At 41.3% G+C, this 17005-nt stretch overlaps 1 protein-coding gene across 3 annotated transcripts in view; it reads left to right on the top strand.

The window, feature by feature from the left end:
* The first annotated feature begins 349 nt into the window (after positions 1-349).
* The window catches only part of KLHL5 (kelch like family member 5), a 67800-nt gene continuing 51144 nt past the window's right edge, over positions 350-17005 (top strand). For 2 of the 3 annotated variants that reach the window (XM_075091658.1, XM_075091659.1), the window contains exons 1-2: positions 350-539; positions 3322-3417. The gene's annotated coding sequence lies outside the window, so the exon portion shown is untranslated. Of the gene's footprint in view, positions 540-979; positions 999-3321; positions 3418-17005 lie in introns of those variants that run through there. The other variant, XM_075091660.1, reaches the window with a different exon arrangement.

Below are 17005 nucleotides of genomic sequence, written 5' to 3'. Positions count from 1 at the left end.
TTTCACTTAAACGGGGGAGTGGGAAGTTACGGAAACGCTTCGCTCTGTGGTTTTGGAGGACAGGCGAGAGTACACTGGGGCAGGAGGAGAGCTTTTTTAGGGTTCATCAAGAGAAACCCCACGAAAGGCAAAAGCGCCCGCCTGATCCCTGAGAGTATCGGCCGCTGCCCCGCCACAGGCAGCCAGGCGCTGCCCATGCCCTCGGGCGCGCGGAAGCCGGCGGTTGCCCGGCGGCGGCGCGCGCCTCCCGCTCTGGGGCAGGAGCCGGAGCCGGCAGCTCGGCAGGGCGGGTGGGGGCATGGCGCGGCGCCCCGCCCCTCGGCCCTCTTGCCCCGCCCCTCCCCGCCCCGCGCGCGCGGGGGAGGGGCCGTGAGCGGGGCCCCCGGGGACCCGTTAGCGGCGGGGAGGGATCGGCCGGTGCCCGCGGCCTCCCCCGGCGGAGCGGGAGCGCTGGCTGCCGCCGGGGCGGGACACCGGCGCCTCCCCTGCGAGTTTTCTCTTTCCCCGCCCAACCTCGCCCCCTTCCCGGACCTTGAGAGGTGAGAAGGGCGGTCGGGGCTTGGCGGTGAGAGGAGGGGGCCTGGGGTTGCCGGGAGGGGGAGGAGAAAGCGAGGAGGAGGGTGAGGGCTAGCGAGGGGCGGGCCCTCGCCCGCCTGCCGGCTGCGGAGAGCGGTTGGCGGCTGCCGCCCCGAGGAGCGGCCGCGGGGCGGGTAACGGTCCCGGGCTGAGGGCGGGCTGAGGCGGGAACCCTCTCCCCCCCCCCCTCCCGGCGGTGGCCGCCCCGCCGGGTGGGGGGCGCGGGACTCTTGCCAGCGGCAAGTGCCGGCAGTCGAGCAGGGGGCGGCGGGCGGCGGCCGGATGCGGGGGGGTGGTGGTGGGGTGGGCAGCGAGCCCGGCGGGGAGGGAGTCTGTGTCCCGGCGGGCGGGGCAGCCCCCGTGGGTCCCTCGGTTCAGAGCGAAGACCCGGTAAAAGTGCACTTAACACAGTAGGCTTTTAGGTATTTGCCCATTTGTTTGTCTCTTAATGTTCACGGTCGTAGTATGAAATAGTGAAAAAACTAAATTTTTTTCTTTTTCGAGACTGGTCGAACGGAGTAGAGCAGGGACTGCCAAATGCCCAAATGTGGAGAGATGTTATCACATGGGGGAAAAAGTAGTATAACTGCTGAACATCAGAGGACTGATGTTTATATATATATTATTGGTTCATGTTCTTAAATCCTTTTTGTGGTTTTGGGCTTTGAACTCATGCTGGTTTAGCTGCGCGAGCAGTGCTTTGGTTTGGCAGTCCAGCTGAAGTCAAGCTATCCATGGCTCGTTATCAGAGTGTTCGAGCAGAAGTGTCAGGTTTTAGCCACTGATGTCAGAACAGTAAAAAAGGGAGGCTTGGGTTTGCTGATTTCTTTTACTTAAAAGTTAATTATCAAATTATATAAGCTAAACTCTGAATACAGTCTTATTTTCAAGTAAAAATTATCATGCAAGTCTTCTTACTAGCATTAATAGGAGTAAAAATTTGAACTCATGGTGATGTTGGTGTAGCTTTTGTATCTAGACAAATCCTCTGTATTGTGAGGATGGATCCTTTTCAAAAACAGACCACAAATTGTGTTTTCATGAGCCGTTCATTAATTTTGCCAGAAAAGATCTCTGATCGTTTCTCATGAAGGTACTTTTGCATGAGAATTTCCAGAGGCATATGTGGGTGAACATTAAAAAAAAAAAAAGCACCTTGTTCTTGAACTTCATAGGTGCATTCCCGATAGAGGAGATTGTGTTCCCATCCTGTGTTTTTCCTGTTTTCCACTTGCTGAGCAATGCTAAGGAGCATAAAGCAGGATAAAACCAAAATAATAATAATAACAACCCTAATCCAAGTCTGCTAGTGTTTTCCTCTGCCAAGCATCAGCTTCATTGAACCATCCTCTGGATGGGCAGGTTCACTACCAAGCCAGCATGTTTACACCACGGCAGTAAATTTTAACACATTATGTTTCATGGAAGTGCAATGCCTGCACATTTAAAATAGAAAATAATTTTAATGAAGATTAAATCTTCCATTAGACCATTACGGTCAAACGGTAGTTGCAAACTGTTGCTAACAATGACAATTCATATTGATGAACTTGTTCCAACTCTCTGGACTTTTGTATCACCAGTGCTTTTAAAAAGATTGTTCTTTGGTTGTGTCGATGTCTTGTGTTTTTGTTGATGTAATTCAGTGTTTCATGATGTGGTAGATTACCTAATTAGACATAACGTGACCCCATGATGAAAGTTTCTGCAGCTCTTAAGAAATTACAATGTGATTTTTACATTTCCCTTACAAAGCTCTTACAATAGGAAAGGGTGCCTACTCCCCTATCAATTTAATCGCCTTTTATTACCGCAATCTTACCAAGTAGAAGAATGTGTTAATTACAAACCTAACTACCCACCATTTGTTTTTTTCATAAGAACAAAATCTTTCATTCAAAATTACCAACAAAGCAACTTCTGACCATAAATACATGTATTAATTGGCTGTATAGCCTTAAAAAAACTAATCCTATGGGAGAGATGAGGTTACACGCTCCAGATGCAAGAACGAGGGAATACTACTATTCAGACAGCTAGGAGGTTCTTGCAGCTGGTAAAAAAGATCAGACCATGAGAGGTCAGATACTAGGTGTCACATTATACATAGAGGTAGCCTATGGGGCTACATTTTCTTTTACTTTAAAACACGTATAGTTAGTTTGTTTGGTGCCAAGCTGAAAGTAGAGACATGCTATTTCAGCAGGCCAGGTTTTTTGAGTAGAGGTTCTTTATCTGGAAAATTTTTAGCGGCCTGTAAATAGGAAAGGGTTGAGAACCACTGTAACAGTAAGTGTGAATTCTTGTAGAGCTACTTCATTTATTGAAGCATGTTTAGTGGTAGTACTTGGCTTTATTCACCAATACGGTCAATGTTACTCTTCGGCAACAGTGTTCAGTTTAAGTGCTTCATGTGGCAGAGCAATTCTTCACTGCTTTTTGCTTCATGGAATTACAGCTAACCAAAAATAGGGGTGAAAATACACTAAGGTTGTTTTTTTTTTAAAAAAAAAACAAACAAACAAACAAAAAAACTGTCTTGTATCCCAGAGTTACCTGAGAGTTTATGTATTTGGGGTTGGTTTGTTTTTTGTTTTTTGTTTTTTTTTTTTTCCTGAAACTTAGGAATCACAGGACAAATGGAAGGAAGTTATATCTGAATAGAGTAGGCAAGATGCTTTCAAGATTCTCCCCCTTCCAATGGCTGGTTCTTATTTGTTTGCATTGTTATTTTTCTGCTTCTAGATTTTCTTTTTCCTGCTACCTCAAATTTTTGGAAGGAGGAAGGCAAATGGAACTACGTGATTCTTTGAACACCTAGAGATTATTCCAGTGTTATAGGTAATTATTGTATTTACTCAATTCTAACAGTAAGTCATGCTATAAGGAACATGATTTTATCCCACAAAAGTACTGGCTCTTCCTTACATATGAAATGTCGTCCTTTTTGTGTTATACATCTTTTGAGGCATTCCTTCTGGTGAGTGTACACAAGCAGGAATTGACTTTGCTTTTGTGGACTTCACATCCCAGTGTTTGGAACACTTTTATGTGATTTCATCACTTCTGCTCTTTATCAAAGCATGCTTTATAGAAGACTGTCAGTATTACTATAAAGTTCAATTTTAATCTTTTCAAAATGCATGAGAAACCTCTAACTTTGAATCTTTTAATCATTATAGGAAAAACAGGAAAAGCTGATACTGAACCTGTTAAGAGAAAATACTGCTTTAGAGAAATGCTTATGAATAGAGGCCCACCAACTGCCCAGTCAGATCTCATTACTCCAATAATACTGACTGGCTTTCACTTTTTCATTTTTCTAGCAGGAAAGTAGTAAGACTGGTCTAAGCTAAAGTAATTTTCAAAGGGAATAGCTTTGACATTTACACAAAGCAAAGGGATAAAAGGATGTTGAAAACATGAATACATGCAAGAATCTAGCTTTATCTGAACTCTCTGTAAAGTAAAATACTGCTGAAAAAAACAGTGGTGAGGATGAGAAAAGCACTCCAATTAATTTAGGAATGCTAAGTTTTACTACAATTAAAAAATCTGCTATCTTGACTGATATCTCTCTGCTTTGGGAATGTTGATAAAGAAACATGCTCCTTTATTGTCTAGAATGTATTGATGTCACACTACAAATATAGAAGAGAGATGGTCTTTCTCACTGTCCATGTTATTGTCTGTCACATCACTGGCAATTTACCATATACATAACATTTTTAAGAGCAGATGCTTTAGTTTCTTCTTTTGTGGATTTTTCTACCTCTCTGGTTCTTGATGAACTTTTTGGCATAATAATAATTGTATTATTAATTGTATTTTGGGGGGCTGTAACCTTTGACTAGCTTTCCAGGAGCAAGAATTCTAGAGGAATGTTGCAGTTCTACATGCTGGAATAACAGGAAGTCTGTTTCAAATAAATGTAGCCCAGTGATAGCTGAGCACCAGCTGTAGTGTCCTTCGTGGCTATCTGCTGCGACAGTTCTAGCCTAGAAGTACACAACTCTCGATACATATTTTTATTAAGGGTCATGACAAAGTACTTGAGAATTCTGGGTGTAGTTATTACAAGATCTTGCTTTTTGGGGAGGCATTTTCTGTGCATGGCCATGACACTCATGAGCTGACAATCATCAGTTTGGGAGGATTAGAGTTTGAGTCCATTGCCATCCTCTCATTTCTTTGTATTGCTCCTTATTAAACTGTTGGGAGAAATTTCAGTATTCTTATTTTCTTTTGTATAGATGAATTATAAATTTCTTGCATATTTCAGATACTCACTTCTTCCCTCATTAGTGCACCAAAAAAGATAATGTTTTTTCAGTTAGTATAGTGAGTATTTGGGCTAAAAGAAATTAATCCTTATAAGCTTCTTATACTTAGAAACATATATCAAAATAGCACTTTAGTATTCCTATTTCTGTGGTCCCAAAGAAGAAAATGCTTCTAAGACGCCCAAGGAGCTTGCTCCAAGTTTATGGTTGCCAAAGTGGTATAGACTTTGGCAAGTGATTGTCAGTCAAACTACTGGAACTAGCTATGATAATCACCAGGACCAACAACGGGAGAGTATTTGGTGTTATATTAGTCTACTGTGCATTTTCCTTCAATGTGGGCTTACTTATATAGCACCAAACCAAGAACCTGTTTCTCACTCTGCATTACTCTCACCAATACCAAATATTTTAGCATAGCATAGCAGTGTGATGCTTCTGGTACCTGATGCTGCCAACTTACTGCCTAGATGGAGATTGGGAGGCACCTGCTTAAGCTTGACGTCTTCCTCTGTCTTTACTAAGGTCTGATAAATTAAAAGCACAGGGCTATAAAGAACATGAGATTGAAACTCAAGCAAGTGTCAGTTGGTCTTCCTTCAAGTACCTTGAGATTCAGCTCTGTCTATGAAGCTGTTGACACCATTTTATTTATCCTCTCCCTTGTATGTTTAGAAGCCTTTCCTAGATAATCTGTTAATGCAACAGCAATGATAATCAGAAAATGATTGTCATTGAGTCGTATATGAATGGCATCAAGCAATTGGGGAAACCAGTCCTCCTTGACTACCATATTTTCTGGGAAATAATAGGCTTTATTTAATTTCTGGTTATGAAGGATTGCCCTCCAGTAAGGCTTTTTTCCCTTGCCCTTTTTTTTCCCCCCTTTCCATTTCTCTTTCTCCTCAGTCAACCTATATCCTTGTTGGTATCTTCCACCAGAAGTGATATCAACACTTTTCTGAGCTTTAAAAATTATTAGAACTGCTAAGGTTCTCCAGAAATTAGCTTGAGAACAGACGTTTTATTTTCATTATTTTGCAGTAGTTCAAAATGTGTTAGTCACCAAAATAGCTGACCTCCTCCAGATTGTCAGAATTTTTAGACTTGGCCTGCACCTTTTTCTCTAGTGGTCATGGAAGTTAAAAAGAATTTGAAACAAATGCCAAAATATACTCCAAAGAGGAGAAACTGAAAAGGTGCACAACTACGGGAGAAATCCTTATTCCCGTCTTACTGCAAAGTAGAATGACTAATTATCAAGCCGGGCTGCTGATTAATAATTATATCTTATGGACTATGCTGGCATTTTTCCAGAGGACAGATTTCTGTAAAGTTGAGAGAGGTATTGATTTCAATCTGTTCAGAGCAATACTTCGCCAATTAATTACCCCTTCTGGCAATTCTAAGTGCAACTGATGTTAAAAATCCTGGTGTCTTCCATAACAACAGGATATACTCTGAAGAAGAATTTTTTATTAGTTCCTTGGATTCTTCCAAGGGCATCCATCAGATTTTCAGAATTAATGGAAAACTGTATAAAATTTTACAAGATGTTTTGTAAAACAGTGAAATTTAAGGTAGAGCACTGGTGTCAACTCTTCTAAAATGTGTCCAGATAGACTTGTCCCCCTGCCTTAGCTGATATTTTTGTCAAAATAGTCAATGTGCGTTGTATTGACTCTATTGAAAAGAATTTAATTTAAAACTTAACAAGAATTTCACCACCTTGCTTAAAATTTGCAGTGCTTTCTAATTCAATAAATTGCCACTTAAATTGACGTTCTACTTTTATTTTGTGACAAAATCCTATGGCCCTGTATTACTCATTCAGTGGAGGGGGGTGAAGTTCTTGAAAGACTGTATTAATTGTTCTAGACATCTTTTTAGATATAGAATATAAGTGCTTTCCTACTTAAGGATTAAATACTTTTTTAATTTTGAGGAATGTCACCCCTTACAATTTCAAAAAGCCACAGTTTGCCGAAGTGTTTTGCATAATTACAGCCTTTTAAGCCTTTGAAAAACATCTTGAAAATGTAAGGTGTTTCTCATGCCTACACTCCCTGGATTTTATATCACAGAATCGCAGGTTGGAAGGGACCTCAGGGATCATCTAGTCCAACCTTTCTAGGAAGAGCGCAGTCCAGACAAGATGGCCCAGCAGCCTGTCCAGCCAAATCTTGAAAGTGTCCAACGTGGACAAGTCAACCACTTCCCTGGGGAGATTATTCCAATGGTGACTGTTCTCACTGTGAAAAATTTTCCTCTCATGTCCAATTGGAATCTCCCCAAGAGCAACTTATGTCCATTCCCCCTTGTCCTCTCCATGTGACTCCCGGTAAAAAGGGAGTCTCCGTCTTCTTTGTAACTACCCCTTCAGTACTGGTACATTGTAATGAGATCCCTTCTAAGCCTCCTTTTCTCAAGGCTGAACAAACCCTGTTCTCTCAGCCTATCCTCGTATGACAGGCTTCCCAGTCCTCTGATCATCCTGGTGGCCCTTCTCTGGACCCCTTCCAGCCTGTCCACATCCTTTTTGTAGAGCGGGGACCAGAACTGTACACAGTACTCCAGGTGTGGCCTGACAGGTGCTGAGTAGAGTGGGATAATGACTTCTTTCTCTCTGCTGGTGATGCCCTTTTTGATGCAACCCCCCATCCTATTGGCTTTTTTGGCCACAGCAGCACACTGTTCACTCATGTTGAGCTTCCTGTCTGCCAGGACCCCCAGGTCCCTTTCCACAGAGCTGCTCTCCAGCCAGGTGGATCCCAGTCTGTGCTATACTCTTGGGTTATGTTTTCCCAGGTGCAAGACCTTACACTTGTCCCTATTGAGCTTCATAAGGTTCTTGTTGGCCCACTCTTCCAGCCTATCCAGATCTTCCTGCAGAGTGGCTCTCCCTTCTGGAGTGTCTACTTCCCTGCTCAATTTGGTGTCATCCGCAAAATTCATCAGGCTACACTTGATCCCATTATCCAGATCACTTATAAAGATGTTGAATAACATTGGGCCCAATATCAATCCCTGGGGTACTCCCCTTGTGCCAGGTTGCCACTTGGAAAAGGAGTTATTTACCACCACCCTTTGGGTGCGGCCTGTCAGCCAGTTCCCCACCCACTGCACAGACCACTTGTCTAGGCCACAACACATTAATTTCTGCAGGAGGAGGCTGTGGGGGACCGTATCAAAGGCCTTGGAAAAGTCCGGGTAGACAATGTCCACCACTTGCCCCATGTCAACCAGGCAAGTCATTTTGTCATAGAAGGCCACCAGGTTTGTCAAGCACGATCTGCCCTTAGTGAAGCCATGTTGGATTTTCCCAATCACGTGCTTCATTTGACTTGTGATGGCCCCCAGGAGGATTCATTCCATAACTTTCCCAGGGATTGAAGTAAGGCTAATGGGCCTATAGTTACCCAGATCCTCCTTCGAGCCTTTCTTGTAGATAGGGGTAACATTTGCCTTCCTCCAGTCCTCTGGGACATCCCCCGTTCTCCACGACTTCTCGAAGATTATGGGGAATAGCCTTGCGATGATGTCAGCCAGCTCTCTCAACACCCTTGGGTGGATGGCATCAGGGCCCATTGATTTGTAGGGGTCAAGCTCCTGTAATAATTCATGTACTAACTCTTACTTCACTGATGGTTGGTCGGTGTTTGGATCAATTGGCAATTTTGTTCCCAAAGCCTGGGACCCAACAGTGTTGGTAAAGACAGAGGTGAAGGAAGTGTTGAGGACCTCTGCCTTTTCAGCATCATTGGTGATTGACTCTCCTATTCTGTTTAACAGTGGGCCTATGTTTTCCTTCTTTTTCTGCTTGTGGTTGACATACCTGAAGAAATCTTTCTTGTTATTGTTGACATCTACAGCCAGTTTCAATTCGAGCTGGGCTTTTGCTTTTCTAACTGCATCTCTGCACGCTCTGGCAATGCCCTTGTAGCTCTCAATGGATAATCCTCCACTTCTCCATCTCTGATATGCTTCTCTTTTGGATTTGAGTAGACCCAGGAGGTCATGATTGAGCTAAGGGGGCCTCTTGCTCCGCTTACTTCCCTTTCCTTTGTAGGGGATAAATTGGCTTTGTGCTTCCAATAGAGAGTTCTTGAAGAACTCCCAGCACTCACCAGCTCCTTTGTCTTCCATGGAAGCATCCCATGGAATCGTTCCCAAATGAGCCCTTAGTGAACTGAAGTTCTTGTCTTAGAGCTGACCTTCAGCACGCTCAGGAGGATCCCAAAGTCCACAATATTGTGATCACTGCAGCCAAGGCTATTACTAACCAAGATATTACAAAGCAGGTTTTCTCTGTTTGTGAATGGCAAGTCCAGCAGCGCCTCCTTCCTGGTTGGCACACCTAACATTTGTATCAGGAAACAGTCCTCTGTGCATTCCAGGAACTTGGTGGATGACATGCAAGTTGCCGTATTGTTCTTCCAGCAGATGTCTGGGCAGTTGAAGTCACCCATCAGGACCATGTTCTGTTGGCCAGAAGCTTGCTTTAGTGCCCCAAGCATCGCTTCATTGGCTTTGTCATCATGGTTAGGAGGTCGGTAGCAGATGCCCACTGTGAGGTCCTGCTTGGAGATGACCCCTTTGACTTTAACCCAGAGGCATTTAATAGAGCAGTCGCAATCACCATAGCTGACTCTGATACATTCAATGTTTTCCTTAATGTAGAGTGCAACTCCTCCACCTCTTCTACCCTGCCTGTCTTTATGAAAGAGCCTATAACTGTCCATTGCGATCCCCCAGTCATTTGAGTTGTCCCACCATGTTTCAGTTACTCCTATGATGTCATAACCACCTCAGTGGGCACAGAGCTCGAGTTCCTCCTGTTTGTTACCTAGACTGCGTGCATTTTTGTACACTTGAGATCATTACTCTTCTGTTTCACCTCTTGGGAGACAGCTACAGAACATTTGTCACCACACTGCTTGGCCTGACTTACTCCCCTGTTGGATGTGCTGGTGTGAGCGTTTTTGCAATGAATCCCACCCCCCAAGTCCTTCAGTTTAAAGCTCGCCTCACCAAGTTAGTCAGCGTACTGCTGAAAATTCTCTTACCCCTTTTGGACAGGTGGATTCCATCCCTCCCTAGCATGTTGTAGTCATTGAAGAACACCCCATTGTCATAAAAGCCAAACCCCTCACGGTAGCACCAGCCACGTAGTCAGGAGCTGATATACATTATGTGCCTGTTTCTGGCTGCTCCCCTCTCTTGAACTGGCCAATGGAAGAGAAGATCATTTGGGCACCAATGTTTTCCACTTGCTCTCCCAGGGCTTGAAAGTCTTCCTTGATTTTACCCAAGTTACGGCTCTCAGTGTCATTCATGCCTACATGAAATAGCAGTGGATAGTAGTCTGTTCTCCTGATGAGTTGTGGCACCTTCTCAGCCACGTCTCGAACCTTGGCTCCTGGGAGGCAGCATAGCTCTCGTGACTCCCTGTTAGGCCGGCAGATGGGTGCCTCAGTACCCTTCAACAGAGAGTCACCCACCACAAGCACTCATCATTTTTTTTTACGATGTCTACTGTATGTTGCTGGTACAGTTTCTCCTTGCAGGGGACTTTGCAGACCTTGCTCATGGGGGGAGGAGGAGCAGAATGTATCTTACCTAAAAAGAGTGAAAGCCTAAGAAACTAACAAGAGTGCTGTGGACAGCTTTATGTTTTCAGACCTGTTTCTGACAGTTTTTCCTTAATTATTTCCTGTGGGTTGCAATTGAAGACTTTTTGTTCAGCTAAATAGGCTTTCTGTCTCCCAACAGTAAAGCAATTCTCACCTTGGCGAGGTGTTAACACCAGTAGCACTGGAAAGGACAACATTAAAAGAAAAATTAATTCATTTTGTGAAGTGTTGGGTATTATGAGGCCAGAACTGTGATTATTTCTTTCATCACTCTTTTGTTTTGTGATTATAGTATTCTGTGTTTGGTTAAAAAGAAATCCTTTCCCTCCAATCTCATTTGTGATTAGAACCTAAACTTGTGAGAAGAGAGGGTCTGCAGGAAACAGTTTCTTTACTAACTAGTATCCAAGATACAGCTTTCTTCTGAAATGCCATATTAATAGCCATTACCAAAAAAGAAAAGAAAAAGATCCCAATCTTCTGAAAAGCTAAACACAAAACAAAAATAGTTCAGCTTTGCAGTTTTATGCTTTCAGTTGAGTGAAATGTTTCTATTAAACTATTTCTGCTCTATCTGCTTCCTACTAGTTTCCCTGAAGTTCTCTTTTCCATATATTTTAATCAGTGTAATTAATAGGCAATACATTTTTAAAGCTGGACTTAGATGGAGCAGAATGTGTTTCCTATTCTTCCCTCCAAGTTTCACACAATTTTTTCAGAATAGGTGAAAGGGTGTGGTAGTATGATGTACCTTTTGTAACCCTTCTATGCTCAGTGTTGCTTATCAGCAGCCATGTTCTCAACTACAGGAACTGTTTACAAATACATTTTTAATACTGTCTTTGAATAGGAAGATCTTGCATTCGTATCAAACTGTAAGCAATTTAACTTGCTGAGCACCCCTTGGTTTTTTTTTCTGGCACTTTTGAATCTATTTTCTGCATATGTTGTTCATAAAAGGGAAAGAGAAATGAAGGAACAGAGAGAAAAGAAGAACCTGTGGTCAGGTCTTTATACCATCCTGCTTTTAAAAATTTATTTCTAAGTATGCTACGCTATTGTGCGATCATAGCTATTCAGAACCAAAAAGAGGAGAGAACTACATTATCTCAAACCTCTTTTAGATTATTTTTAAAATTCTGGTGTTTTTTGTGATGTCTTCCATCTCTTCTACTTCCCCTCCTTTCTTCAGTGTTATGAAGCTGTAAGAGGCAATACTGATAACATTTTGATAATGGGCTGTATAGGTGAGATGATGATATCTGTCTGGTACAGATTTCAGTTGGTTTGGGTGGAGATAGTATAATTCATTATTTTTTAAAAAAGCGCACACCATTCTTACACTTACTGTAGCCTCAATTTCAAAGCCAACAGAACTTGTCAAAATCAGGCTAAAGTACACCCATAGAACAGATGAAATATTCACAGCACCTGGCTAGGTAATATGGTACATATTCATAGTGTACAATAAGACAAGAATCAAGTGCAGAGAGGTTTACTAACTAACCTGAACTATAAAGAATACAAATGGTAATATGACTGAATTACCAAATTAATTAAATGCTTACAAGTAGTGTGTATGTGATGAGGAGACATAGGAGAAGCTCATAGGAAGATGAGGTTTTTGTCAGCTGTTTTGGTGGTTGGATTGTTTGCAAGCAAGTTCTTACTTGTTACCAGAGTAGACATTTTATGTTGACTTTTGCACAAATAAGCTGTTAGCCTGACAGTTGCCTTCCAGATAAGTAAAACATTCTACATTGATTATTCATTACGAGACATATGCATTTGTCTGATGGATATTCTAAAATATATTCTAATATTCTAAAAAGAAGTACTTTTGCATATTAAATGATTGCTTGGTCCTTGCCAAAGATGAGATCAAAGTTTAAATCTTGTTCTTTTACATGCAATAAGAGAAATGGTACTTTGGATGTAAATGTAATCACAAGCTTGTGCATTCAAACTATAATCAAAACATTAAGAAAGTAGAGCATTTAATAATGTTATCATAACTTGATAAGGCTTGGCAAGCTCTTCACCAAGAATCATAGCATTTTAAGCTTGAAACTATTTTCCAAGTAAATAAAAGTAATTAACTAAAATTAATCTATGAGTTCATAAACATAGGTAGATCAAGTGATAAGTAACACAACTTCACTCCTTTGTATGACTTCTCACTTCATAGATTTTTTCACTAACAGATACAAATTTAAATTGCAGATTTGCATAAGAAACTGACTGATGTTTTGACCAAAGAACAATTGTACTTGAAACAGATTAAGTGATAGTTTCCATAAATATTAAAACATTATTGTTTGAAAACTTACAAGCTCAATGAATGAGAAATACTGTTTATAAATACTGAAAGTTACATTAGGAATTCTTAGAACTTTGAGCTAATGAGGAGGATAGATGGGCAAATGATTCCAGACTATCTAAATCTGATGAGGTCCACATGCAGTAGTACAACATGTTAGTTTTGTATTTCCCGTAAGATTTAGCCAGAGGTGATAGGAGAGAAAGAAAAAAACACTTGGTAAGCAAACAGTGAAAGCTTTTTCTCAACTATGCCTTCTTCTTCTGACATTTTAGCTATCTGGGTTCAAGTGTTTTCTTTTTTGGGGATGCTACTTCAGTAGTGGACCTCCTGCCCCTAGGAGTGCCAACAGTTTGGATTAGTATACTGTCTTCCTCCCAGCAGTTTATTTATATTGCGGATGTCTACTTACCACACTCTGTGCAGAACAGGAAATTATTTAGGATTCCTGTAAAAACAAGGGTGAGGCAGCTAGGATGGGGATCAGTATGCCTCTTAGGATAGCTGGACAGTCAACTCTGCAAGTACTTCAATGATTTAAAGGTTGAATAAGTGGTTGAGATTTCTACCATTGTTACCTTCTTTCTCATGGTCATTTCAGTTTTACACAATTGTGGTGGGGTAGGAACTCATAGTTGTGTTTGAACAATCAGTCACGTATTGTCATTATTTCTGTTCTACTTCTTTTCTAAATCCTGGGCTTAGAATTCAGAAAAGGATGTGGCCACTCAAGGTAAGGCAGTTGTGCATACTCAGAAGCAAAAGATATGCAGCTTGTGAGTCTGTAAGTTCCGCAGACGAGTTAGCTTTATGACTTGTTTATCAATTCCTCCCTAATAACATTTCTGTCTACTTGCCAATTTCAGTCAAACTCTGGCAGAATGGAGCCCTTATTGTGTTTAAATTCCTGAAAAGTTTTGAAAATATGGGTAGGCAGGGATGGCCAAGTAAGTAATACTACTTAACCTGCCAGCTGATGAGCTCATCTGTTTCTGAGTCTGAATACAACAAAGGATTTGCTTGTCCTGCCTGTCCTGGTACCTGGCAGGGAGGGATATATGTGTATGTAGGTGAGGGAGGCTATGTGAGATGAAGCATGCAGGAGAACTGGAGTTATTTTTAGAAGAGCTTGGAAAATAAATAATAGTGGGGAACCTGAGATTATTTCTGCGTGAAACTGCAGAGACAGAATGGAGAGCCTAAGAAACCAGTTTTCTAATTGTAATTAGGAATACATGGTGACTTGATATGTAGCTTACTCTGAGATTTAATAGTATTCAAATACAGAATTAAAGGATATTTTTCCTTATGTGCTTCAGACACATTATTTTAAGCAATGTTGACCCAAGGCAGAGAACTAGTTTTGGAGTGAAGGTGAAAATTAACTATGTTGTGATTTGTTCTGCATGGGCTTTTTCCCTAATAATACTTCCTTGAGCCAAATCACTGGTAAAATCAATGGAAACCTTTAATTATCATCTCTGATTTAATCATGTTGCTTTTACAGCTTTGTGAAGTTTATTGTAATGTGAAAAATCTATCATCAGGATACGATGCTTGTAATTAAAGCACATAATACAAGGCATTTTATTGTGTCTTTATAAACAAATATACGTATAATCCAATTTAAACATCTCTGGGACTATTTGATTATGAATACTGTTCTCTGATATTGATCTCTTATTTCAGTGCTTAATTTCAGATTTACAGTTACTGCTGTAAATGTCACTTGTAACGAAGAAATAAGATGAAAGAGTTGGGTTTTCTGCTCTACAAGATAATACTTTCTAGTAATGTATATCTGTCAGCTATTAATGGGTCTAATTGTAAACAGGATTTTTAGTCATCATTGGTGATGATTCATCTCAAAGTCCCTAATCGGAGTATGAACACATGAATGCTCTTTTAAAAATCTTTACTACATATATTTTGTAAGAAATTGAAATAATTTCTTTGTGTGGCATTTCTTACATAGTCATTGCTTCATCTGTGTTCAATGAACTGTGTAAGGAGCGATCATCACTGGCAAGATGAATTGGTAAAATGCTTGTCTGTACCCTACTGCTGTATTAAAGAAAATAATATATATTTAGAGTTGGCACAGAAAATCTTAATACCATGCTGGAGAAGGGAGAACATGTGCATGTACAGTATTCTTTTGATAATGTTCTAACAAACAAAATGCTTCTAAAGTATTTCTTTAAAAAGTAAGGCACTTATTACTTTTGTTTATATGTCTAGAAGATGAAAAATATTTCATTTAGCAGGGGGATGAGAATAACCTGTTATGGACTAACATATCCATTCAGCAGCACGGAACTGATGAGTTGTATTTCTCACATATATACATCTAATTACCATGCTTGGCAGTCATCTTCTGTACTTGTAAGGATCATAACCACAAACTGGCAGTAGATCAAAATGTTTTCCTTTTTATCTGTCTAACCTTGAGCTTACCAAAATGGTTTGTTTCTATCCAGCTGTTACTTTTAAGGCTCTGATGCCATAAATGCACGTCATCAATGTGAGTGTACAAATAGAATTAGGATGCTCATTTGATAGGTTATGTTGCTGTTATATTACTTGTATGATAAATGCAGATTGTTATTAGTTAAAAGAATTCTTTACTTGTCCCAGCAGCCATTCTTGTAAAGTCAGTTTAAGGAAGGGACATAAGTCCATTGAATAAGTAGATGGTGGTCAACTAGATACTTGATTTCTTTTTTGCCACCTTACAAACAGATCAACATTTCACAGAATGGTTGAGAGTAGAAGGGACCTCTAGAGGTCATCTGGTCCAATGCCCCCCTGCTCAAGTGGGGTCACCAAAATCAGGTTGCCCAGGACCATGTCCAGACAGCTTTTGAATATTTCCAAGAATGTACACTTCACAACCTTCCTGGGCAACCTGTATCAGCATCCTCCCAGTGAAAAAGTGTTTCCTTATGTTTAGGTGGAACCTCTTGTGTTTTAGTTGCTGCCTGTTGCCTCTTGCTCTATTGCTGGACCGTCATGAAAAGAGCATGGCTCCATCTTCTTTGCAACTTCCCTTCAGATATTTGTATACACTGATGAGACCCTCCTGAATCTTCCCTAGGCTGAACAGTCCCAGCTCACTCAGACTTCCCTCATGAGAGATGCTCCAGGCACTTCATCATCTTTGTGGCCCTTCGCTGGACTTCCTCCAGTATGGCCATATCTTTCTTGTACTGAGGGGCCCAGGACTGGACACCGCACTCCAGGTGTGGCCTCACCAGTGCTGCCTAGAGGGGAAGGATCACCTGCCATGACTTGCTGGCAAAACTCCTCCTAATGCAGCCCAGGATACCATTAGTCACCTTTGCTGCAAGGACAGATCGCTGGCTTATGTTCAACTTGGCGACCACCAGGTCCTCTTCTGTCAAGCTGCTTTCCAGCCATGAGGCTCACAGCATATTCTGGCACATGGGTTTGTTCTCCCCCAGGTGCATGATTTTGCACTTTCCTTTGTTGAACTTCATGAAGTTCTGAAGGCCAATCTTGCTAGTGAAGACAGACTCAGAGGGCATTCTCAGCCTTTTCCATCTCCTGTGTCACCAGGACCCTGCCGTGTTCAGCAGCAGGCCCACATTCTCCCTAGTCTTCTTTTTGTCACCTGTGTACCTTTAGAAGTCACTCGTGTTGCCTTTGATGTCCCTTGTGAGATTCAGCTCCAGGTGGGCATACAGTGGTAGAGTTCTTTATGTTGCAAGGATGTTTATGAGAAATTCTGATTGGCATCTGTGATGTTACGCACAATTGGGTTCCTAAAATGTCACAAGTGTGTCTTGTGGAGATGTAATATTAATTCTTAAAACTAAATAAAAGTTCTGGGTTTCATATTAATGAGACATTAATATGGTTCTCCAAAACATTAATGTGATACTTATAAACATTGATATGACTCTCATAAGCATTCTGCCTTTTAGTGTGATGGTTGTTGGTTTTATATTTTGATCGTTTGTTTTGCCTTTCTGTGAACCCTCTGTTCTGCAATGCTATTTCTGAGTTGCAGTGACCAATTGCACAGAAGGAATTCCAGATGAGGTCACACCATTTGTTTTATAAATATGTAATAAAGTATGATCTCCTCATGTATTATCCCTTATGCAGCTGAAAGTCTCAGTTGGGGGGTGGGGGGTGTTAAGTGAAGCTGCTAATTAAACAGACATCCT

Source organism: Phalacrocorax aristotelis, chromosome 4 (assembly GCF_949628215.1).
Source record: "Phalacrocorax aristotelis chromosome 4, bGulAri2.1, whole genome shotgun sequence".
Taxonomy (NCBI): domain Eukaryota; kingdom Metazoa; phylum Chordata; class Aves; order Suliformes; family Phalacrocoracidae; genus Phalacrocorax; species Phalacrocorax aristotelis.
Note: the sequence above shows the minus strand (reverse complement) of the source record. Positions and strands in the feature narration are given on the sequence as shown.